At 32.0% G+C, this 26,628-nt stretch overlaps 1 protein-coding gene across 2 annotated transcripts in view; it reads left to right on the forward strand.

Moving 5' to 3' along the window:
- LOC125060177 (cadherin-99C) overlaps positions 1-26,628 on the forward strand; it is a 148,408-nt gene that overhangs the window by 62,184 nt on the left and 59,596 nt on the right. For both annotated transcript variants that reach the window (XM_047664944.1, XM_047664943.1), the window contains exon 2: positions 2,142-2,182. The gene's annotated coding sequence lies outside the window, so the exon portion shown is untranslated. The remainder of the gene's footprint in view (positions 1-2,141; positions 2,183-26,628) is intronic.

A 26,628-nucleotide genomic window follows, 5' to 3' on the forward strand; every position in this document is an offset into this window, starting at 1 on the left:
AATTTTTCTTGCTGTACAAGTTTTGGAAAGGTGGTTATGTAAATTTTACTTTGATATTTATAAGTAATAACAATGATCGTGTCGCTAAAAAGTTAGTAGAACCAATCTTGGAATTAAAAGAAACACTTTCTATCGGGTTAGTACATTGAAGCGTGTGTACAAAACATTGTGTAATTTTCTAACAATTCATTTTTAATTTATTTCCAATACAATTTTAATTTGTTAATTCCACTGTCCGAATTCCGAATGTAACGTTCACACCTAGTAGACAAAGGCATTATGTTTTTTTTTATTTTTTAGCTTTAATTAAATTGGTGAAAGATTTCGATCCAGTAGTTATTGATAACAACATATATAACAAAACAAATATTTATAATATTAGTATAGACATTTTAAAAGGCCGGCAACGCACTCGCGAGTCATCTGGCATTGAGAGTGTCCATGGGCGACGGTTACCCCCCAATGTTCTATATTTAAAAACATATCTATCCCTATAAAATAACGCTGAAAACACTTGTAAAATAAACGTTATAGTTGTTCCATACATCATGCATAATTAATTAACTTGACAAACAAAAGCCGTTATTTAATGTAATTGTTTGTTTAAGCACGAACGTCTTTATAACGCTAATAATGAAATCACGATCCTGCGCAGCCCGGTGTAGAGTAACAAAGCACGGACCTCACGTCACACATTCTTCAACGATTGCAGCTAATTTATCTTCAAAACTTCTGTTGAGGAATGTTCTTAGAAATGTAAATTTTTAACAGATATTTCAAAGCTTAGTAATACAATAGCTTTGAGTGACGTACCGTTATCCAATAGAGGATTGTAAACACATGTTAATGTGTTAATATTTTTTTGTTTAAAGGCAGCCTTTTCGTTCTTATACATATTTCCAAGACACACATTATGTGTTACGAAAAACGAACGACAGATTGTATTAAAATATTGTATTGCATTGCTGTATTAAGGATTTAATTTAAACATTAATTTACATTGACTTCATTCTAAGTACACTTTGCAATTGAACGATCTATTTGCATGTCTCGTCTTAATAAATTTAATTTAGACATTTCCAATTCGTCATTCACATTCTCGTTCATTCAACTCGCGCTTACGGACGTGATGTGCTTGAAGATTTGTTACTTCTTTATTAAGCAGGTGTATTCATCTGAGATTGTAAAAAAACGTTTAATGTATTTAACGTGTCGCGAACATTATTTCCATTTTGGAAATAGCGTCAGAAAGAAATTACGACTAAATTTATTAATCTACTAGCTGGCCTGGCGAACATCGTACCGCCTAACAGTCGATTCTTTATTTTTTTTAAATACTTATTCTGCTATTCGGGACACCTTGATAAGACAACAAATACATTATGTTAAAAAATAAAAATGTACCTTCCCGTAACCCCTCCACTAACATTTGAACTTTATGATATGGTATTAAAATTCAAATTGACTTTTAAGTATTATTACGAATATTTTGTATGGTAATATAGAAAAGTGTTGTTTTTAGACTTTTTCACTCAATTTTTTTTAATTTTTCTCCGTAAGAACCATCATCGTACTTCAAGGAATATTATTTAAAAAAATCAGACAAGTCGGTCAAGCCGTTTTCATGTTATGTCGTGACAACGGAAAACGGGTTTCATTTTTATATATATAGATAAATCCTTTGCTATAGGGTAGGTTTTTATCTCATTTACCCCAGTATAATGTTGGCAGCATCTGTGATGTTGTTTCTGTCAGTAAATAAAAGTAAAAAGGTAGAAAAGTTGGGCCTTCATACACGAGAGTATCATAAAAGCGCTGTATATTGTCAGAATTTTATTCATAATGGAATTGGAAACCAAATATGTCCAAGCGATTTAGAGCGCTTATTCTGCTAATAGAAGTCAGATTAGGTCTTAAAACATAATATGCTCATACACATTTCCACTTTGGAAAATATAATTTATAGTTATAATAACTTCTACATATTGTTATAATTATATTTTTATGCGTTTGCGAGTTCTTGAATTACATATGCAGTTAACCTATTTAAGCTAAGGTATTGTGCCATATAACTAGTTTTATAGATGCGTTGTAAAGATAAATTGGTTTCCGGGTTGTTAATGTTCACTATTTGTTCGCAGATATGCCCAGGTTATGAGATGGAGCAATAAACGAGCCTCAGGTGAGCTTACTATGCAAATCTTAGCAAACATTTACGTCAAGTATATAATGAGTATATTCCGGAATTAATCGACAATCCATTATGGATGAAAGCTAGGTGTGGCAACGGTGGACTCAAAGCTGTAGGAATTAGTCTACGACCTACGCACGCCTGAATAGAGCTATTAAATTATTATGACACGCTTAACGATGATTTACAACTCTGAGATCCATTTAAGGATGTCCACGGAAGTGCTGAATACAAAAAGTTAATGAAATAGACTTTCGTATATGATGATGCAGCGAGCTTTTTGGCGTTTTTTAAATACAACCGAAAGCCTTACCAACAAATATCCTTACAAATCTACGTCATTTAAATATAATTTAAAAAAAAAAAAAAAAAATTAATTTAGATTAAATTCAAAAGGGGGTCGTTCATATATGTATTACGTAAACACTATAATTTTTTATTTGGTGATTACGTCAACAGTAATTATTTACTTTATAACACATATTACGCACACACTGTCTATGCTTGAAAACGAATTGCATTTTCGAGGATTCCTACAAAAAATTAATGTTTATGTATTATTTTTGAGAGCTTTGCTTAGGTACTTTTGTAAGTCGAAAATATAGAAAACATTTTTCAGATAACATTTAGAATTTGTAGACACTTCTTATTGGGTCAAATAGTGGATAAACTATGATTACACCTATTTCAATAATTTAAACAAAAAGTTGAGTAATTATGAGTATGAATCTTCGCAGTTCATAACGAAATAAAGAATATGTTATCTGCTTTTATAAATATCAGGCAGTTATGAAAGTATATTCAAGTGATTCGGTAAAAGTCCAAGCCACGAGTGTGTAGCAATTACACGGCAAATTTCCCTTTCGGAGATGGACATTCACGTTTCTAAACACGACTAAACGGGACAAGTTTCAAATTAGCCTTAGAAACTCTTTGTAGGTGGTGTAACAAATGCTGCCTTCGGGCTTACAATGCATCAATGGGTTGCGACAAGTTGTGCTCGCTCGGAATAAATATGAGCCGATGACAAAAGATTCTTGTTCAATGTAACGTCTTGTTATAGATATGTAAAGTACAATGTCTCTGTTTCAATTTATTGCTGCGATTTACACATTCTTGTATATGACACTTGTCTAATCTGAGTCTGTTAGATTATTTATTTATTTATACTTTATTACCTTATTCAAAAACATACACATAACAAAAATAAAAAAGCAGGTTACAAAAGTTATAAGGCAACGGGCGGCCTTATCGCTAATTCCTTTCTAATTTCTTCCAGGCATCCCTAATGTGGAACAATGAAATGAACAAAAAAAAACTCAAAATAACACTATAACTAATATAGAATAAAGTAAAATCTAAAGAAAAAATAACAATAATAATAAATTGAAATATGTATAAACAAAAATTTAAAAGCTAATCAAAAAGTTAACTGAGTCACAATAATTAATATATATATAAGCAGAGCTAATTACGAGGCTGAAAGAAAATGATCAAAAAGAAGCTTTTTAAATAAATTTAAAGACTGAGCTCGTCTAATATCAATTGGTAGGGAATTCCATAGCAGGATACTTTGCACAGTAAAGTAGGAGTGATAGAATTCAGTTTTATGAATAGGAGTTTCAAGATTAAAAAGAACATTATAGAGAAGTTGTAAAATGTGCTTACGCCGCAATCGAATAGGTAGCCAATTAAGCTTTCTTCGGAACTCCGAAATATGGACCTATAAGTCCGCCTATATAGTCTGTTTCAGTTAATACCTATTAGTATTAACTGAATAATGATGGCCTAGTAGCCTATAACTTTTTTTTTATAGAACGGCACAAACAGGCAGGAGGCTAATCCATTGTTAAGTGATATGTTTACTCTCAAAGCAAGAGGGCTCGCAAGTGCGTTGGCAGCTTTTAAGAATTGATATGCTCCTTTCTTCAAGGCTACACTCAACCCTGAGGTCGTGCGTTCGAAACACAGTTGTGCAACAATGTATTTGTCTTTCTATGTGCGCAATTAACACTTGCTCCAACGGGGAACATCGTGAGGAAACCGATATGTCTTAGATCCAAAAAGTCGACGGCGTGTGTCATGGCTGATCACCTACTTGCCTATTAGATTTAAAAATGATCATGAAACAGATTCAGAAATCTGAGGCCAAGACCTAAAGAGGTTGAAGCGCCACTGATTATTCTTATTATATTGTCCACTAGTAGTTCCCAAACCTATCACAATGTCATAATTAATTAAAGACTTAGAAAATTGGTTTGTGTTATACCCGCGATAGGAACTTGCTGACAGAGGTTAGTTTGCGCAATGAAGCAATCATCTTACTTGTAATCTGAAATAAACTGTATTTTAAAAAGTACAACTAAATACTATCAGTTATTATATTTGAAGGTTATACGTTAAGTTGGTATTTTACAGATCAGGAATTCGATTATAATCTAGGTTGGTTTTTATCTTAAACAAGTGGAAAGTCTACATTGACCTTTACGACATTGCACAAGTTATCGAATTAAGTATAAACCAGGTTGTATAAGATAAATTACACATATTTTTTTAATTTTATAAAGCGAGCAATGAAAAGAAGCCATATTAAAGGTGTCTGAGTATTGCAACGAATCAATTCAATCTATCAAAAAAACGTAAAAGGTTTAGGTATTTTTTCTATTACAAGTTGACTTAGTAAACGCAAATAAGACATATATTATTTATATACTCCTTATTTATTTTCATCCCCAAGACAATAGTAGCCGGAATGCTTCTAGCACGAAAATGTGCCAACTATAGCTTTAATATATAAAATTCTCGTGTCATAATGTTCGTTCCCATACTACTCCGAAACAGCTTGACCGATTCTTATGACATTTTTTATGCATATTCAGTAAGTCTGAGAATCGGCTATCTTTCAAACCCCTAAATGTTGAGGGTGGTCAACCCTTAAATTTTTATTTTAGATAAAAAAAAAGTTTTTATTTTCTTACGATATAGCATACAAAAATACATACAACCCTTAATTGCCACCGCTCTACTATCAACCCCTATTTTTTATTATAGTATATAGTTATTTATATTGAACTAAAAAAAAGTTTCCTAGAAATAATATACATGGCATAACGGCGTTTGCCGGGTCAGCTACTAAACTATAATCATTAACAACTCCGCTACTTTATTAACTTATATCTTTTTTAATTATATGTAATTGTGTCTTGACTTTAATTTTCTTATGACCCCTGAATGGGGCAGAGGGTGTCCACAGTGAGCCTCTATCGAGTTCGGTCTTGAGCTTCACACCTTGCTTCAAGTCTTACCAGCTCTTCTGCAACTGCACGCCAGGTTTGATTGGGACAGCCATGCTTCCGCTTTCCTTGCGGGATACTTGGGGTTATGATTGGAATCTCTTCGGAGTGTATAGTGTAAGAATAGTGATTGTAGTTGTGTGCGTGTCTACATTCCCTTGTACAAAAAAGGCACAACATACCAAAGTTATTATTCAACGAATAAAATGAACATTAAATCAACAAGTAACGTACAAAATACAAAGACATGAAATGTTTATTTATCGTTATACAGTTTCAAAAGGCAACCTGTTTGGTAAATATGGCGCTTAGCTACTTGTGGGTTCGATGCCTGTTTTGGGAACACGTACTAGTGTTTTTGTATTTTATTTGCTCCGTACTGAATTATATCTCTAAAAATTATCTAGCTGATAGAACATCATTGTCTTAAAGAATATTTCTTTTTAATATCGTTATTATACGGAATAGGTCCTGAGTAAATTTAAAATGTACTGTTTTTTTAAAAACGTACGATTTATTTTTTTTATACATTAAGTAATAAATAGATAGTCAAGTCAAAATCAAAAATCATTTAGGTAACACAATGTACACATATGAACGTCAAAAAAGAAATATGCATTAAATGCTTCTAATTTTACATTTACTGCCAGTTCTCAAATCAAGGGCGTAGAACGGAAGAGAAGAACTGGCAATAAACTCTCAAACTCTCGTCATTCAAAGACTATTAGATATAAAATACTGTGTTATAAAAACGCAGGGTAAAGTTCTAGGCAAGCGTTATGACGGCGTGGATCTTAAGATAAAGACCTGTTAAGTTAAACATTCCTCAAACAATCATTTATATACGCGTGGCAAACGAGACACCATAATACAAGTTTAATTTTAGTCGAAACTCTATAGATTGTATTCAGTACTGAAACAAAGCCGGCACAGGCTAGTTACCAGTAATGATTAGAAGAACGGTGCAGACCCTTTAAATTCCAACGTGGTCCAGATAAGCATTTAACTGATCGTCCAGGGTACGAGAGCAAAATTATCGCTCACGTTTCACTACTGCTTTTGCGATACAGCAATTTGTATGTTCCTTACAGGAAGTGGGAAATATTATTTAATGCCTATTTATGGATGAAATCCCTTTGTTTCAAATAGAAGGTATGTGAGTTTGTTTAAAAGTCATATCTAGACTGATTTTGATAATACACCGATATAACATTTGTGGTTTGTGCTACCCGACTTTTTGATAACTAGAGCTATAACTTGACTAGCAGGAGTGATTTTTATGGATTTTGATTGTATTAGTATTCAAACTGAATAGCTGTTAAAAAAAAAATCAGTTGTCTGTAAAGTTGGTTTACTGACGATAGTTGAACGTGACAACGTCACGAATCGCTCACTCAAGTAGGAGAGAGACAGATGTCGAACACTAAAGAGCGCGGAGTCCGATTGTGCCTCTCTGTCGCTTCGCGCTCTCGCTTGCACTTCAAGCCTTAAATGGAACGCCTCAGAGCGAGGTAACGCCGCATGAGTCATGTTTTTTCGTGCGTGCAGCCGGCTCCATCGAATTATAAGACGTTGTCACGTCAAAAACTTTGGAAAAATAAATAAAAGGTCTATACAAAATGTTCATGGGTTTTGTATCTGTCAAATATTCATACCGTCGATGCGGTAAATTCTCCCCTAAAATTCAAGAACTTATTTGAATAAAGGTTTCGAATCGACAAGATATATCCGCAATATAAGGACAATGGCGTATTTTAGATTTTCATAATGTAGAATATTGTCAGTAATAACAGGATTGACATATATATATATATTGGTTGTCAAATATTGGTACGTGCGTTCAGAAATTTATTTTCTGACATCTGAAGAAAATATATCTGCTTGAATATATACAACAAAACAAAGCATACTGTATACTTGAACAATTCAATTCGGTTATAGTAGTAATTATTTATTTTAATTTTGATTGCTAAAACATATATATATTACTTTTCATTGCTTTCGTGAATCAGTTGATCTATTACCCAAGGCGTCTTAATTTCAGGTATTGACTTTGATTGCTGATTAAAAGACTGTCCCGTAATGATCAATGGAACAGAAAAATACGATTGTATTATTTTAAATACGTTTATAACACGAATATGCAACTAAAATCGTAAATGGTAAATTGTGATTGATTCAAACCACAACCAATACTTATCCATAACTTTTACCAATTTAATCGATTCCTATCTATAACGCCGTATTATCAGTTGATACTGTTATTGTCTTTGAGGATAAACATAATAAATCTACAATAATAACCCTATTATATCCGTAGACTCAGTAAATCTTATGTAATAACCCTATTATTCCCTATTCAGAGCAAAATCTTTCGCGATGTTAAATTTGTGATACCGAGAAATGTTATCTTTGAGTGTTATTTTCTGAATGAATGTTTTTAACTGTTTATTTACAAGTGCCAAAGTCTTAGTACTTATAGAAAATCTCTGCGTTTTTTTATAAATAATAAATATAAAAATATTGACAGATAAGTATGTGAATGTTTGTCATATTACCTGTGGTGTGTTTTTTTTAATATTAGGCCAGTCTACAAGACTGAGCGATTTCCAAACAAGTTAATTTGCAAGGCCTATGTATGTAGAACTATGACTCCTGTATGTTAATATAATAAATCAGTGGCGCTACAACCTTTTTAGGTCTGGGCCTCAGATTTCTGTAACTGTTTCATGATCATTTGTCAATCTAATAGGCAAGTAGGTGATCAGCCTCCTGTGCCTGACACGCCGTCGTCTTTTTGGGTCTAGGTAAGTAGGTTAAGCCGGTTTCCTCACGATGTTTTCCTTCACCGTTCGAGCGAATGTTAAATGCGCACATAGAAAGAAAGTCTATTGGTGCACAGCCAGGGATCGAACCTACGACCTCAGAGATGAAAGTCGCACGCTGAAGCCACTAGGCCAACACTGCTACGTACATCAATAGCCATTTCCAAAATCCAAAATTTTTGATGTTCGGGACTTACCGCTAAGTCATATTTCTGAATCTTCCCCTAAAACCTACTGGTCACAATCATCCAGCATCGGCTTTCGGCTTCGGTGATTTTTAAAAATCAACGTCCCGTAATTACAACTGTTTGAGTAAGACTCGGAGTGTCTGATTTTATTAATATTAGAAAACTAAGTGAAACAACAATTTATGTAATCGCAGAAATGCAATTCAGTGGTCAGAATGTAATTGTCTGTGAATTAGATCAATTAGTGGTTACACAGCTTACAATTTACAAATCATTGTAACTGACATTTGTTATACAAAAGCTACTCCTTTTTTTCTCTAGCAATTTCGTACACTATCCAACACTATATTATTAAATCTATATAGCTAAGGTATAATATCTAAAGCGTAAAGCACAACATCAGTGCAGATACTATTTAGTGTTGAATGTATCGCGCCATCCCAAGACATCAGCGCTCCTATTAACTACATTTATATTACAATACAAAAACGTCGGAATCATTTCTGCTTTTGGAAATACACACATACAAACAGAGTAGCACTAATTACACTAATCTGTGATAACGGCGTGTTATCTGCATTTACAAGACGACAAACATACAAAAAAAAATTATAGAACAGTGGACAAACGTTTAGGAGGCGGCCCATCTGATGGTTAGTTATACCGCCGCCATGGACACTCTCAATGCTAGAGGGCTCACGAGTGCGTTACCTACCTATTGAGAATTGGTACGCTCTTTTCTAAAGGACCCTAAGTCGAATTGGTTCGGAAATACTTTAGTGGCAGCTGGTTCCACGTAGTGGTGGTGCGCGGCAAAAACTGTCTTAAAACACAAACGAACATCGAGATTGATAATTAAATAATATTTTTCTAAAATTCTTATTAAAAGTTATCATGTGTTTCAAGTATACGTTATTTAATATAATTAACCTTCCAAAATAGCTATAATAAACATGCCTTGACCGAAATACTTAATTACTAAGTTCCTAGTTTTACAAAAACATGCAAAAAGCGATAGAATTTTCTTTTGAACTTTAAACAGGAAATGCTGAGCTCCAAGTGGGTCAATGATTGTAGGTACTCGAGAGCTCATCCAGTTATATTGCAAGTTACCGTAACAAGTACCTCACTGTTCTATATTATTTATGTCTGCGGATTAGAATTCCCTTGGGTTATTAGCTTTTGAATTTCGCTAAGGAGCGGTTGACGAATTTAAAGCAAGGTTTTCACGGTATTGCTGATGGGTTTTCTTGTCCAAATTATACTATATATATATATACTGTTTCAGAACTTATGTTCTTCAATACTGGTATGTACTGTATTGGTAGGTATTTAAATCTTAGTTTAGTATAATAATGTATGAACCATATAACCATTTTAAAATAAAAGTGCGTGTGTACAAAGTACACATGTCAGAAGTGAAACTTCTTTGGCAAACAAATTTTTAAGTCTTGTTCATATTTATACAAATGCAAAAATTTCCAAGACTTTAGAGGGAGAGAAAAAGGAAGATATCTTAGGAATTTAATGAATTTAATTGTCATAAAAATATTAAAAGTGTCGAAATTAATAATAAAAAAAAAATGTGTTATTTCAATTTACAATTTGACTTGATTTTTACATCATTTGAGATTTCAATAAATTATTTTGCATAAAATATAAAATACTAATATTTCATAAATTGTCTGAACGAAATTTAATTTTTAAAAATAGAATTTCTATAAGTTAATTCGCCCTTCACTCTCTCAATCGGTCTCGATCGCTCTCTCCCTTTTCTTCGACAAAAACGCTGCACATCTTCGTGACGTATCCGTAAAAAAATTACCCTCATGCGCCTAAAGAAGTTTCGCTTCAAAAACATAATTATAACAGCAAAAACAATTTATTTTATGAAATATCAAACCTTAAATTTAAAAGTTTATCTATTAAGATTAGTGATATTTCTTACAGATGTTTAAATTCATATTGATTATTACATTGCTCTATAGAACAATGATATTAAGCAACTTTAAACCGATCACGTTTTGGTAGCAAATGGAACATGGTAAAACCGACCTGTGTTAATGGTAATTTGACTTATCCGTAAAAGGTCCCTGACTAACAGAATGCTAATCAAAACTGCATCTAAGCGAATGTAAGATGCATTGCTTTCATATAAACCAATGAACCCAGAATAGATCTATGAAGAGATGCTTTATCTACTCTGGTTAGCTTTTTCAATTAATAATAAAAAATATACCTATTTGATTAAAACATATATTTTGATACTTAAATTAAACATAAAAACATAATTATCTTAAATACAGCCAGTATAAGATTGTAATTGGGGACGAAACTAAAACCTGCATGGTGTATTAACCTTCTAAATTTGAAAATAAAAATTCGTAACAATTTCACATTCATTTGTTTTTTCAGTCCAATTAAAAACCGGATATAATTAAATCATAATATTTTAACTACTATTTATTAACGATTTCAAATAAGATATTTAACTTAGCATATAGTACGTTGGCATATCTCCACTAATCAATATCAACTGTTCCTGGTGGCCTTTTGTGAACAGATAAGATACATAATATAATGTTTTGAATTAATTAAGACAACGAATGAACTACACGAGGTAAATATCAATAAACAAGTAGTGAAACTGTTTAAATTGTGTAATAGTGATACATTGCTCGTTTATTGCTGTCATTTTAGAACTACAATACCATATAAATTGTATATACTTAATTGTTCAATAAGTACCTATCATATACATATTATTTAATGTTAAAATGTAACAGAACACAGAAAAAGGTTATGAACTCCTTGGAACGTGGATAAAAACAATTATTTATGGTTTAGACACTGATTTTATCTTTGCAGCGCGTTGAAATCGTTTATATCGCCGACTTCTGTCATAATGTAGGAACGAAATATTATCTCGCTTTGAGTAAAGTGTGTTTAAGAAGTCAAAACTAGTGTGATTTGTTGTTATCGCGCTGTAAGCTTTACGCTGAATATTTTATTAAAGTGTTTATACGTTTATATAATTCCATCAATTTAGGTTTATGTACCTTTGGAAACAATTCAGTTTTTCTACTTTAATTTTTAAATGTAGAACTTTACGTTTAATTGGTTCGATTTTAAAAATCTGAAGAACGTGATAATATTTGTAACCTTTGATGATTCATTCTTGATAAAACGCTTATACTTTAGAAATTTAGCATCTCTTAAACTATTTCGCTTACAACTAATTAGGTACAATAGAATTATGTAAACTATATATTCTTTTTTTTAAACTCATACAGATCTCACTCACTCACTCAGACAAATCATAGAATAGGAAATAAACGGACAAAGGCTCAAGCGTCCATCGAGAACAAAGAAAGTTGCCAAGAGAAATATATATTAGGTATTATACTAAAATTTACTCCTTAAAATTCAATATTATTGAATATTCTCAGTCCGCGGCATAGATTAACACAGATTAGAATAGAATTCGAATTCGTCTAAATAAAGCAACTTTTGAATAAATTATCTAAACCAACAGGAAGAAAGCCGTTGAAACACTATACAAATAATGTTGCTTCAATCGGCGCCTACGCAACTCTGTCGTTATAAATTGTACTTCGTTATGAGTGTCAGGATGGCAGGTGGTCGGGAAACTCGCCTATGGTAGCTCGAACTAATCGCTGAATTATACCTTTTGTTGGCTTTTTTGACGTCTAACTCCAGTTTCTGCTTTGCAAATTATTACGACGTCTATATTGTAATTTCAGCTGAGATTAATTTAATTAATACAGTGTCTAATGGATCACTGATTTAGTGATTAACAGTCATGCCCTATATTCTGAAGGTTCAATTGCGATATACTTTATTTTATTCATTTTTTGAATTATTTTAGATTAAGGTTGAGTTTTTATAAGATTTGCACTTCTTGCACTTTACCCACCATATTTCTTTTTTAACATTTTTTCCTTTCTGGAAGGATTTCTGGTTGCCTGGAAGACATCGCTTGTTTGCGAAGGCCGCCCGTTACATCCCTTATAATTTTGATGTATTATATTATTTGTTTTTCTATAAATGCAACGAAGTTTAAATAAATATAACATATTTTCCTTACATACAGACTGGAATTTACGGGATTTTACTTCTGCATTACAAATTTATTTTATTTTATTATTCATAGTGAATGTTTTTGACACTTGAAAATTATAATAAAATATCATAAAACCCTGCGCCATTTGTTGGACAGTGAAATAATATTCTATTTATTTTCTTATTAAAATAATTAGAGTTAAAAAATCAATAGAAGTATCGTTATAATAATGAAAATATCCCTGGCGCCTTACTGAACTGTAATAAGGCACTTGTTTTTTGAAAAGCTGTATTTATTAAACTTTACGAGACATATATATTTATAGGGTCGTTTGTTTGAAACTGGTTGGTACATAATCTATTTCATTTATTGCTTATTTATTCGCCTGCTTATAATGTGGGCGTGGTCTATTCCCACGGAGGTTGGAAAGGTATTTCGCTACCGGTCCTACCTCCCTCCAATGTTTTGACAAATTGATCTAAATCTGAAATAGAGCTTATCGTCTGATACGCTCCATTAGTGGGTCTCCACAGCGGAGATTAAGATGTCATTTATCTGGCTAATTAAGGATCGGCTTTAGTATAAGGAAAATCTCGTGAAGTTGTCTAGATGTCTGTGATGAAGATTTAGATATCAATTAACTTCATAGCCTATAATTTTACAATACACTAGTGGACTGTCCCGGCTGGAATATTGTTAATAATATATATTCTAAAGCCTATCTTCACCAGGACTAATACAGAAGTCTAATTGAGACTTTTTCTAAAGAGTTCATTTGTTTTCAAGTCTATTAAAATAAATAAATAAAATATGTTTAAATAAAATAAAATTGCTTGTGGCTCTGTGTCCCTGCGTGCCTTGGCCTCCGAAACGAGAAATTACCAGCGTTTGCTGGCTATCAAGTCAATGCAAACAATTAAGTATTTTCTCTTTATTATATTAGGAGACAAACAAATAGTACAAATCATAATATTTAATATGACGCAGTAATACATTTAAGAAATGTAAAAACAGAATAATTTAGTTAAACTATAAATTACTTATTTACGTTTCAATTATATAACACATTTAACATAATATTAACATATCCATATCATTAAAGCTTTCAATTTATTTACCCTGACTAAGATTAGATTCAGCACAGTCGTGTCGCGTAAATAGAGTGCAATGTTCTACAATGCTTACACACTTTAACGAGTCTTTAAGGCTGTGTCATTAGCAATAAACTTTGTACAGACGATCAAGCTTGCCAATAAAGTCAGTCTTATTTATGTTTTTTGTGGCGACTTAGGCTCGTTTAGCAAAGAAATGTTAACGTGCGCTAGTCATTTGTTTTAACTTCACAATACGTTTGAAATGCACTCATTGCATTTAACATGTAACGACGAGCCATAACTCGTAGCTCTCATTCCTAAAGTAGGTTCGATCCTCAGTAGCAATGAACTTTTCGGAGGAACCCGGCATAGGCCCAGCCCAACCTAAAAGTCAACAGCGTGTGTTAGGCCCAAAAATCAAATATCACCTACTATTTAAAACAAATGATGATCACGAAACAGATACAGAAATCGGAGGTCCAGACCTAAAAGGTCTTAAAGGACACTGGCTTTTTTAATGAATGTACGTAAAATGTTAATTCTGTATGTACTTCTTTCCCGCCTCTTTGGTAGCCTATAAAGTCATCACGTTGTAGAGCTCTACAACTTTGTGATTGCCTGAAACAGATCCAAAGCGATATGACCGCCATTTCCCTCATTTTCATTTAATTATGAATTATGTTTCTGCAACGAGGTGTTAATAAAAATTAATAATAACCTTATAAGGGTCTTTAGGTAGATTTTTCCAAGGCTATGTTAATTTAAAAAAATCAATTAAAGCTATAGAGAGTTAATAGGTTACTAATACCGCGAATTATTGGAATAATCTAGTTCAAAAGTAACAAAAGTTTTAACTACTTCAAGATCCGATCGAATGTATGATAAAAGTCTGTAACGTCGTAAATTTTATTTTTAAGTTCTAAATTAAAAATATAACCTTGTAAAGATTGTCTCTCACCTTACCTTTAAATATGTAAAGAAATATTGATATAATAGATGTTAACAATAAAATAAACTAGCATTTGAGTTCGCTAGAAAGGAATTCGATACATTAAATTAATTGATTTGATGAAGCAAAACGCAATTAAAACCTTGTAATCTTTGATGGTAATTACTTAATTTAATTACTAGGTTTAAGTGACCTTTAAATAATTGTAACCATTATTGTGCAATACTTAAACACTTATAGTTAAAATATATTTATCGACGCGAGTGTTACATATGAGTTATTTAAGATACGAATAAAAGATAAATATTTTCATAAACATTATATAATGGTCATGTTTTAATCAGCCTGAACTAGTTCGGTTCGGACGCCGCAACAACACTATGAAACTAAATTTAAAAAAGAATCTTTGGACTATGTTGCTATTTTCAGTTTTATGGTTAAAACTGTTTTGAATAAAATTGCTATAATCCAGTGTAATGGGCGAGAACGTAAAAAATGAACCAATCTCACTTTCGATTATTCGCACAGTTTTTAGCCGAGTTTTTATCAAAGCGAGGTCAAACATTTTGGTTAAACACGAAACTATAATAATGTCGTTACGAAAGTCACGCATTTCGTTTCAAAATTTGCACTTTTTAGGCTGGGTCGTGTCTGCGTCGATCACTTTGTGAAGTTGTTTTATATTTTGTTCCTATGTTTTGGTAAGATAGCAAAAAACGTTTGGAAATTAAACCATTGAGCTCCAGGGCTAAATTAAGAGAGCATTTAAAGAAAATGATATAATTATTAATTAATTAATACAAATCCAACGATTACGTTTTTGATAAAGTATTTGCTGTGTGGTTTTGACTTTCTGATGTAACATTACAGTTATTTGCTAAGGCAATCATTTTTACGCAATTCAATACCTCTTATTTCAATTATTTAATTACAATAGAACAATAAAGAACGGTGAGAAAATACTTTGATCCTCAAATTACTAGATATATGCGTTTTTCGAGGTTATCTGCCCATATAAGGTACACACACACATTCTCCATTAATCGGATAAAAATACAAAATGTGTCTAACATAAAGCACATCAAATATTTTGTATCTGATTGGTGCCGTATCTCTAAAACTCATAACAAGATTGTAACACAATACTTCAGCTGAATAACTATCATTCCTCATAAATGAATCATGCATGCAAGCATCACTTTGATGCCTATATGTATTGTCTGTGTAGAACGTTTTATAGAACAAAAATATATATTGACCAATGTATAAAAAATTATCTGTCCCAAGCCGTATTTGCTTTACAAGATTTCATACTTTACCTACGTGCACAATCCAATCACGAGTACCTACTAGAATTCTTCTGATAATACTTCAGTTTATTATTAGGCGCCTGCGCCTTCCAACATAAATTTTAAAAAATCAGTCTTATAAGTTTGTAAAGCGTCGATTAATTAATTAAATCTTAATTCAAATAGAAATGTCTTCATATATTTCAATAGTCCGTGTAAGCGATAAACTTACATTTGATTTTATCATCCTTGATAGTTCATCTGCATTCTACATACCTAACGGTACAGCTGATTGCCATCTAGCGAATGATTTGAGAAAATAGCATTTACGAACGTAATTTATCATAGGTATATTTTTTGAAAATGATGTATGATGTTCCTTATCGACGATATATATATAATAGACAATTTGGACAACTAAATAATATGCTAGAATAATATAATATCAATAATATTTAAGCAGACAATTTGCTAAAATTATAGGTATTTATATGGCTATCAAATAATAAAAACTAATATTAACTGGATCCCAAATATAATAAACAATAGAGGATATAAAATAACCAAACGGCCGAATACTGTCTCGACGGTGACAGACTTCTATAAACAACTACACTCCGCCCAAAAGCACAGCAAGGTAGAGAGTGGCACAGAGGAAGTTGTAGGAGGCCTTGGCCAAAAAACGGCACACAGATACCTAAAAGAAGATTGAATTAGAACGTGTTCAAATATAAAAGTATCTGAATTAAAGGCTATTATTATTATGGGTATTAGGGTAGTATTGTGTTGGTTACTACTGTCCTAAATATGACATAAGTAGGTCAGTTTCAAAAGCGTATTTACCGAATATCAAAATTTAAATTTAGAATGTCTTCCCACCTATGATCCTAATCTGTGGAAACAGAATTATAGAAGTTTTGGCTTCGCTCGTGATCTAACTATACCGTACCGCCACGTCGTTAGGTTTGTCTGTAATCTCGTTTTCGTTCCGCCTCTGACTGACCTACTCGCAGGTTGAACGTGCCCTTTTCTGAAGTACCGGCTGAAGTATAGCATTGTTACAAACATAATTGTCTTGCATGAGTTTAAACTTATTGGTTCTTAGTAAATATTCCTTTAATAAATACACACTTTAACCACTGAATTATCTGATGCTTGGAGAGAAGACGAGAGAGAAATACCTCAGGTTATGAAAAAAAAATGTTATAACTATGAACTGAATAGTGAATAAAAATAGTATATATATGTATGTCTATTCTATATAGCTTACTTCTCTCTTTATTTGAGACTTGACTATGGAAATACTGTAGGTTCATATAACGCGTGGCGGCTAAATGTAAATACAAAATCGTATAATAACCATACAATGAAAGAAGGAAAGAAGTTTCAATACTACAATCATCTAAATAGAACCACTTACGATTTCATTTGAAAATGATTATAATCAAATCTTTCTAATTTAACTCGAAAAGGCTATCGCAACAAACTATATATGGAGAGCAATACGTTAAGGCTTCCATTCACTAAAACATTGATGACGAAGCTAAATCTATTAGTCTAATAATTAAATTGTATTATATTACATTAGACATTTGATTGATGAAGTTGACAGGCTATTTTGTCGCGGTTAGAGTTCATAAACGTGGTTGCTTCATGATTTTTTTTTAGTTTGAAGTTCCGTAATAGGCCGTGGAGTAAGCATATATGTTTTATTGATAATTGTATATGATAAATCAACTAATCGTTAGCCTTTTATGATTACAAATCTGAAACAAATGCCGTTTCCTAATCGACCCTGGTCCTAAACTATTATAAGCTAGGCGGCGCTACATAACTTATTGCGTACAAAATACCATCCGTATCACCTCGACGTCCGTCGTTCCACAACTGAGCGTTTTCTAAGCCACTTTTTGCCGCGCACTACCGCATTGTGGCACCAGCTGCCCACTGAAGTATTTCCAAACCAATTCTGGAAAGGCCGACAACGCACTTGCGAGCCTTCTGGCAATGTAAGTGTCCATGGGCGGCGGTATCACTTAACATCAGGTGAGCCTGCTGCCCGTTTGCCTCCTATTACACAAAAAAAACACTACATTGTACAATTTGTCCTAAAATACCCTTGATTTGCAGAACAACTATGAGTCGAATGAACGAGTAATTATTTTCACTATTAAAATAAACAAACACATTCTCCATTTGCCATTTCCTTATTGCAAATGTTTTAATGGTACATAGGAGTAGCATAAGGATGTTCATGAGGCTGTAGTAATGAGCTCTAAAATAACTTATACACCTTGAGGCCCACTTGCTATCTTGATTTGAAATTTATATTTATGAAACCAATACAGATTTGTTGTTAATTTGCTACTTTTATAGACACTGTCCGTGAGAAACTGTTGAGTCCGAAACTGAAACTTATTACACATATGCTTATATATATATTTCTCTATATATATACTAATTATATATATATAATATATACTAGCTGACTATACTATTTCTAGGAAACCATTTTTTTTTCAATAAAAATAACTATCTACTATAAAAAATAGAGGTTATTCGTAGAGTGGTAAAAATTAAGGGTTGTATGAATTTTTTAATGCCACATAATTAAAAAAAAGTTATCCAAAAAATAAAAATAAATTTTTGGGGTGGACACCCCTTATCACTTAGGGGTTTCAAAGAGCAGCCGATTCTCAGACTTACTGAATATGCATAAAACATTTCATAAGAATCGGTCGAGCCGTTTCGGAGATTTTTGGAACGAACAATGTGTCACGAGAATTTTATAGATTAGAGAAATTTTGAGCTTTTTGAACGAAGTAATCTTAAAGGATACACACTATATATATAGCTGTCATTAAACATCGTCATGAGTACGACGAATCAAAATTAACATCAAATTTCATTTCAAATTTAGAACGCCATTTAGAAAGGTGTTTCAGGCGATGCTTCATAAATCGTGACTCGTCTTCAGTGAGGGAAACTGACTTTAATAACAAATATCCGTCGAGATTTCCTAGTCTAACAGTAAAAGTCCAACATGACTCAAAGCTACCACGCCCAATCGTGAAGTTGTTGTCCCGATAACGGATTCTTTGGGACCTTGACTTGACTGAACATTGCAGTATAAAGTCATAGTTTTGTTATCCAGAAATATTGTTTATTAGCAATATTAATAAAAGTAAAAATACACGTACGAAAATACTGAACAAACTAAGTTAAAGGAGAATAGTATAATTTTAATAGGGACATTAAATCTATATATGGAGACATGAACATGTTTTTTTAACAGTATTTGTGTTCTCTTATACTGTTTGTTTAATAAATTAAAAATATTTAAAAATTAAATAAGCTACAGTAGATATGAAATACATACCTTTTTTAATAATGTTGGTATCTTTGTGGTACATACAACCACACTTTTCAATAAAGTATCGACATATACCTAAATATATATAAAATACATACTTACATACCTCATTAAAACGAAGATTCTATAGAAAGATATAATAGCATTCAGTCTCAATAACATTACAAACTTGTATCCAATCTTACATTTAAATATCGGATACAGGGACATTTATTGAGGCAATGTATTGTCCCTACACGGATGGCCCGAGTGCCAAGATTCTCAACGGCTTTCAAATGTCTTTGCTGGTCAGGTCGTAATGTTAAATCAGACAAGAAGATTCACTATTATGCTTAGAATGTCCACTTCTGGTAAGCAAATGCTATGTCTTGTTTGTAACATGAGATTCATTGAATTTGCTATGTTGCAGTTTATACGTTATTAGATCTAATTACATAACTTCTCGTAATGAAAACAGGTTTACAATTGGATATGTATTTTTAGTGATTGTCAAACGAATTTAGCACAAGAAGTTAATAAACTATACTGTCGAATTGTCGAAATATTAAACCCATTCATATCTCGGGGTGTCGGCCCCAAAAAAATTTTTTTTAATTTTTTAGAAAATAAAATTGTCTTTCACGCCTCTACGATCAACCCCTATTTTTTAATATAGCAGATAGTTATTTTTATAAAACTAAAACGATGTTTCTTAAAAATAATATACATGGCAAAATAACGTTTATCGGGTCAGCTAGCAAGTACCTATTTAAAAAAAAAACATACTTAAATGTTCGTCATGTTTTCATGGTGTTTATAATTTTATCTTTATTGTAGTTCATGTATTAGCTTTCAAGAAATCCTCTCATGTTTTAAATATATTAATTATTTCTAAAATTTAAATAAATTATTATTTATTTATTTTAAAACATAGACAATTGATGTGACGGTGTAACACATATTGGTTACAATTTCTCCGTCCACCGAAACGTCAATAATATTATAATACTTTAGTAAAAAGTAGTTAATTAATGAAACGTATTTATGATCACTATGATCACTAATTCAATGGCGTCGGTTTCTTTCAATCTTATTTACCTTCTTTTATAATTTCCAACAGTTTAACAAAGCCGTTTACTGACTTCATCAGGCTTCAGTAGACAGTTACATCATTATTTGAATGACATCACCTCATTACAGATCATTTAGTATTTATAAATTATCGTACATTAATACGTTAATAGGTACCAGTTGTCAGTATAAGACACGTGTCTGCTCTGACAAAAAGTGAGTGGTTTTTGTCGTTCAGCCTATTTATACATTTCGGTTACATTCGCCGCTTACGTAACTGACACTTGACGTTTAATTAATTCACTTAATCGTGTGTTCTTATTTTAAATTCAGTTCGATTTTTGATTGTACAAGTGTTTTTTGTATATTGACTTTGTGTGAAAGTGTTGACTTACGTGGTGTTGTATTGAATTTTATTATTATATACAAAACTTTTAATTGTGTGGGTATGTATGAAGTTTAAATTAAATCGAAAGTATCTTCAGTTTTAAGTAGTAATATTGTTCTAAATTTCAACCAAAAGTCTAGATTTTAATTGAAAGACCCTTTTCATTTAAATATGAAAATAAATTGTTGTCCCTTAATGTCGTAACATGTGGTTGAGTATCATAATACTTCTATAAAATATCTGAAATTAGCAATAACTAACCGTCCAGTACTCTTCTACTCCGTTACTTTACAAGACAATATAAAAAATAATAGCAAAGTAATCATTACCTACAGTGTTATAAATTCTCAATACATTCTTATCTCGACTCGTATACATTATTTATTAGATTGATCCTATATTTTTCCTTTCCCGTTCATGACATTATCGCGTTCGAGCGTTTACACTAACTGCTGGGTATCATAAAGATGGAATTAACACCGGCTTCTTGGTAGCTCAGCACGCGATGTATTTTATTTTATTAATGGGAACGAGCTGGGAAGTTATGGCTTTAATAGGATCGATAGAGATCACGTGGTAAGGAACCGGACGTTTATTGCCACTATAGAAAGATTTAACACTGAAAATTATTGAGATAAACCATTAAATGAAGACCGTTATTAAAAATATATGTTATGATATAATCACGTACATTCAAACGTCAAATATATTCTAGTGAAAAGGTATATTTTTTATAGCTTTTAATTATATTTCTAAAAGATCTCTATATAAGTAATGAAGTCTACGCGTGAATAAGATTGAATTGATAGGGTCAGTGACTTCACGAAACATGAATAAAACAAGTAGTTGTAAACTTGCCTCCGGCTTTACTCTATTCATAAAAAGTCATACAGTATGCATTGCAACATTTTAATAAACTTTTTTTAGTTCTTTCTTGAGGGCTCTTGAACTATCCATAATATATAAATCAGCGAATAAAAAGAAATCAACCTCAAAGAGAAATTTATCAACTACTAATCATTTGTCTGGTGGATTATGTCAGATTTCTTTAAAAGAAATTTAAACTTAGACGTGATTTTTTTCAACTTAAAACATTTCTCTTTGGGAACCTTAATACACCAGTCTTCTACGCTCATTAAAATTAAAAATTACTTTTTCACGAACACAGAAGTCGTTCTGTAGTCTCTAGCAACCTATAAATAATAATCTAAAGGCAATCGATCGATTTTAGTTAAATTTACTCTCGTAAGTATGAGGAAGTAGAATTTGATAGTGTCAAAATAATATTAATTGTAGGAAATTGCAAAGCGCGACCAATTGTAATATTAAATAGATTTTATGTTGAAATTAATTCAAAATCTGCGTAGTTATGAAAACAGTCTATTAAGATAAGCCCCTGGTAATGCCTTGCAAATAAATATAAATACTAATCTGTCCCTTGGATACTATCTCGTAATTGTATTCATTAGGTTTATTATTCGCGTAGGATTATGGTTTTAGTACCTTCAACGATTTTATCGGAAACTGATATTATTAACAATTTATAAAAAATATATCAGTTCAATTGTAAAGTACTCTGTCTCTTTTCGTCACTGTAAACAGAATTTGACAGAAAGAGACAAAAGAAAACTTTAGCTAAAGATTGCAATGAGACTGATTTATGAACTAAAGTATAGCTTTTCATTTATTACGGAGCAATTGAATAGATTGCATCACAGCCTGCTTAATTCTACTAATCTCTACAGGCTCGGGAAGGTAACCTCTCGAGCCTCAAATACCTACCCCCAATCCACGTCCTCAAAAGACGGGATGAAATCCTTTAAATATAACTTTTAAGTCTCATCCATTAATAACTGACCTACTGTATCACAGTTATATCTTTGTATCAACACTTCATAGTAGCTCCTTAGAATTGACTTCTACGACATCTTGGAGTCTAGGCAATCGATATACTATACTAGATCCTTAAGCTTTACTACAATTATGTCCACCTTGCATTTATTGCCTAACCTGTTTATATTTATTGAAATGATTCGGTTGTCACGCCCGTCCACCCACGTTTATGAAAGTGGTTTGTATCTGAGTTTGAGTTGGTGTCGTCTTGATATGATTAGATCGGCGATTTATTAGTGTTGCAATACTGCGCTGATTGTTTTGCGAAATTCAATTATGTTGATATCAATTTCAATTCAATTTCATAAATTCTTTATTTTGTTTCACAAAAATGTATAGTGCTACATATCCAGTGTACATTATTTCCTGGAATGTAACAAACTTACAACTAGACACGTTTTTACAGCTATTTTGCTTTTTTAAAAACTTATAAAATTAATAAAACTAAAGTTATAATGTTTCGAAAGGTTTTAACAATAACAAACTATTTTTAACAATGAGGTAAACTACCTGGTAATTATGCAATCTTTAGATGAGGTTTGCATTTTGACATGCCTAAAAATATCAATTGAGTGTTTTGTAATTGACGGCTAATTAGGTTTTAGTGAAGCGCTGTATTGAGAGTGCCCAATTAATATATGCGAAAGGAAGTTATATGATTTACCTTAACCGCTGAATCGATAATTTTATCTATCTCAATATTTAGACAGTATAGATATTTTGTCAATGGTTAAAAGAAATTAGGGAAGTTGGGAAAAGGGATACTCTTCTTTAATAAAATCCCAAAGGCTGTTTTATCTCTGCCTTTTAATAAATTTAAGAAATGTATTAGAGAAAAGCTTTGTCAAAAGGCTTACTATAAAGTTAACGATTATCTAGTTGATAAAAGGGCCTGGGACTAGTGCTAGATAGGCTACTTCTAATTAATTTGCGATATTTGTTTTAAATAAGTGTTGTTTGATGATTTGCTATTTTAAAAGAGACCTACCGAGAGTTTTTTACGCCGGCTTTTTCTCTCGGTCTACACCCTCTGTCTTCTTTGCCGATGAGTAGGGATGTCTACCTATTCTAATTTAATGACGTGGAGTAAGTGATACTGTATCTTATGTTCCATAATAAACGTTTTTTTTTACAACCCGTAAAAATTAAGGCGATACTATTTTGGTATAAACACAAAAAGGAATTTATACTGATTTGTCTTCCACTGTCAAACATCAAAATGATTATTATATTAGACATTTATTTTTGATTGCCTTATATGTGTCCCCAATATTCATCGCCACCCAAATGACCTACTTTTTTCGAACGTATGGATTCATTTATGTCAATGATCGATTGTGTTACTAACTTTGTTAGCGTTAAGCGTATCATTAGTATGCTAATCATTTCCATATATTTATATATATCACATTTCTTTATACCAATAGGCACATTCATATTGTACGTCTGTTTTATTAATAACTGTTCTATAGACAATTAGACAAGTTAGGCCTAAATCGATTTTGGGTCTACGGGCAACATTCAGAGTCGAAACTTAATGATAAGTACCACAGTCAAAAATGTATTGGATTTGACATACGGGTGTAATATTTAGCGCTAAGTCTCGACTCAGTATTTTAGCCCTATACGTAGATTAGTACGTAAATGTAATTAACAACTGATTGCGCTTATAGAATAAAAAACCCATTGACGCCGCGCTGGGATTCGAAGCCACGACTTAATAGAGAATGCTGAACCACTAGGCTAACAGTGATCTCGATTCTCCATATATAGCTTTACTAATATAATACACATATATATCAAAATCAGTCAAGCGTGAAAGCCTAATAAATAACACACTTTCGAATTACGAAACTAGGTAAAATTAATATTTGCGACTTGCGAAGTGTAACACTCCAAAATTTTTATTTGACTCCTTATTCGATTGTTTTAATAAAAAAATCAGTGAGTCATTTTATTTACAACAGGGCATAGCATCTGATGTTAAGAGACACCGCCGCCCATAGACAATCATACTGCAAGGATCGCTAATCCGTTTATATGCCCTTTGCCATCAAATTGTGCATGACACTTGATTGCATATTAAATTTTGTTGAATTTAAAGAGTACAATTTTTAAATTGGCCTTGTTACATTAAGGACAGGTTAAGACTTAAAAAACCTTTCACATGCATTTAATTTTGAACAAGAAGTGCTACAATTCTGAATAGTGATTATCGAAATGGCAGTCCAATAACTGAGTAATATGGGGAACCGGTTACCCCACATCCTCCCACGTTTTGGTCAGTTGACATCATTAAGCGCCACTTATGTAATTTGCTCTATATAATTGTTTGCGTAAAATTGTATACTTTGAAAATACAAGACTCATGTTCCGTACCAAATATACGTAACGTAAACATTTTATTTTTTGTTCTCTATGTATCCATTATTAATTTTATTATTATTATTTACTATACAGGCTAGGAATATTGTAAATCCATAAATAATAATAAATACATTTTGCTACAATTATAAATCAGTCTAGTCTTAGAGTTGCCTGGAAGAGATCGCTTGTTAGTTATAATATACTTATGTTAGCGATAAGTCGACCCGTTGCCTTAATAAATGTTATCTGAATGTATATGTACCAAATATATTATTCAACAAAGTGTTAATAAATATAAAAAAATCAAAAAAAATGCAAACGTTTGGACAAATCTAGGGATAAACTATATAAAAAATATATATATTAAATTACGATGTACAAGATTTTCCATGAAGTACCTATGTTACTTTAAATACCTAATATACAATTTCTTTATTAACGTAATCGTAAGTTAAATTATTTTCAAAACCAATTTAGAACGCCTTTTAATTCGCATTGAGACCGAGCTACGCTCGCCAAAACAGCCCGAGCTGAGCTGAAGAGGCCCTTAAGGCCAACAGCGAGAATCCATTCAAAAAAAAGCCCTTTAATTGAGCGCAATTTGATTTTCTAAGTGCCGTCAATGTTTTGGGAAAAATTTCTATTTGTTGTAAATAAACAATTCATTGTATGCTTTAAATAAATATTTAATTGGTGGCTAATTACGAAGGTGGCCATTGTTTCAGTGGCGATTCTTTCACACAATTGCCATTGTATGAGACAATGTTGGGAGCTGACCTCAGGAGCGTGATGTAACGTTTTTTATCTAAGGAAATGATGGGATTGGGTACATATATGTGCAAAGTAGAAATAAGCTGCGGCCGCTTAACATTCAAATCTATTATTTTCTTACGAATGTTTTTGATACAAAACTTTTAATAAAACTTACACTACTACTATCAGATTTAATTTTTAATAACGTTAATAACCAATCCGTTAGTCTCTGTGAATAGTTAAAATATTATGATGGAGAACATGGCTTAGTTGTTTCAAATAAAGTTTAAAGTGTTCAATAAAATGAAAAGCTTTAAGTAAAGTTTGCAAATAAAGTATTTTTTCTCAAACATCGATTTATCTACTTAAACTTTTATAAGACCTTTAAAAACTTCTTAGGCCTTCCTTTATTTCATACGTAAATCCCTATAAGTCTGAACGTTTCCTTGAAATATAATATAATTAAATATAACAGTTCCCTGTCGCGGTTATAGGAAACAGAATGTTTAAAACATTTCAAGGCATATGAACCAATTATGGAATTTTAATATCCTAAATTAAACAATATAAAATCGATGCCATTCGAGGCACCGCTGTCTCTGCCCTTCCTTTATTTTCCTAATGTAGCAATTTCTGTGAGAAAGTAACTTCACCTTTGTATTGGTATTTAAGTGCCTATGGCTTAAATATCATTATGGGTAGATTGATTTGTTTAATTCAAAATAAATTGAAATTTTGTATATAGTATTCCGTATACTTTCCGTATGCTTTGACCTTTAGTAATAACATTAAGTTATTCATTTTGTTTTATTTATTTATTTTTTTTTTTTTTTATGTAATAGGAGGCAAACGGGCAGGAGGCTCACCTGATGTTAAGTGATACCTCCGCCC

The sequence above is a fragment of the Pieris napi genome, chromosome 21 (genome assembly GCF_905475465.1).
Source record: "Pieris napi chromosome 21, ilPieNapi1.2, whole genome shotgun sequence".
Classification (NCBI taxonomy): Eukaryota; Metazoa; Arthropoda; class Insecta; order Lepidoptera; family Pieridae; genus Pieris; species Pieris napi.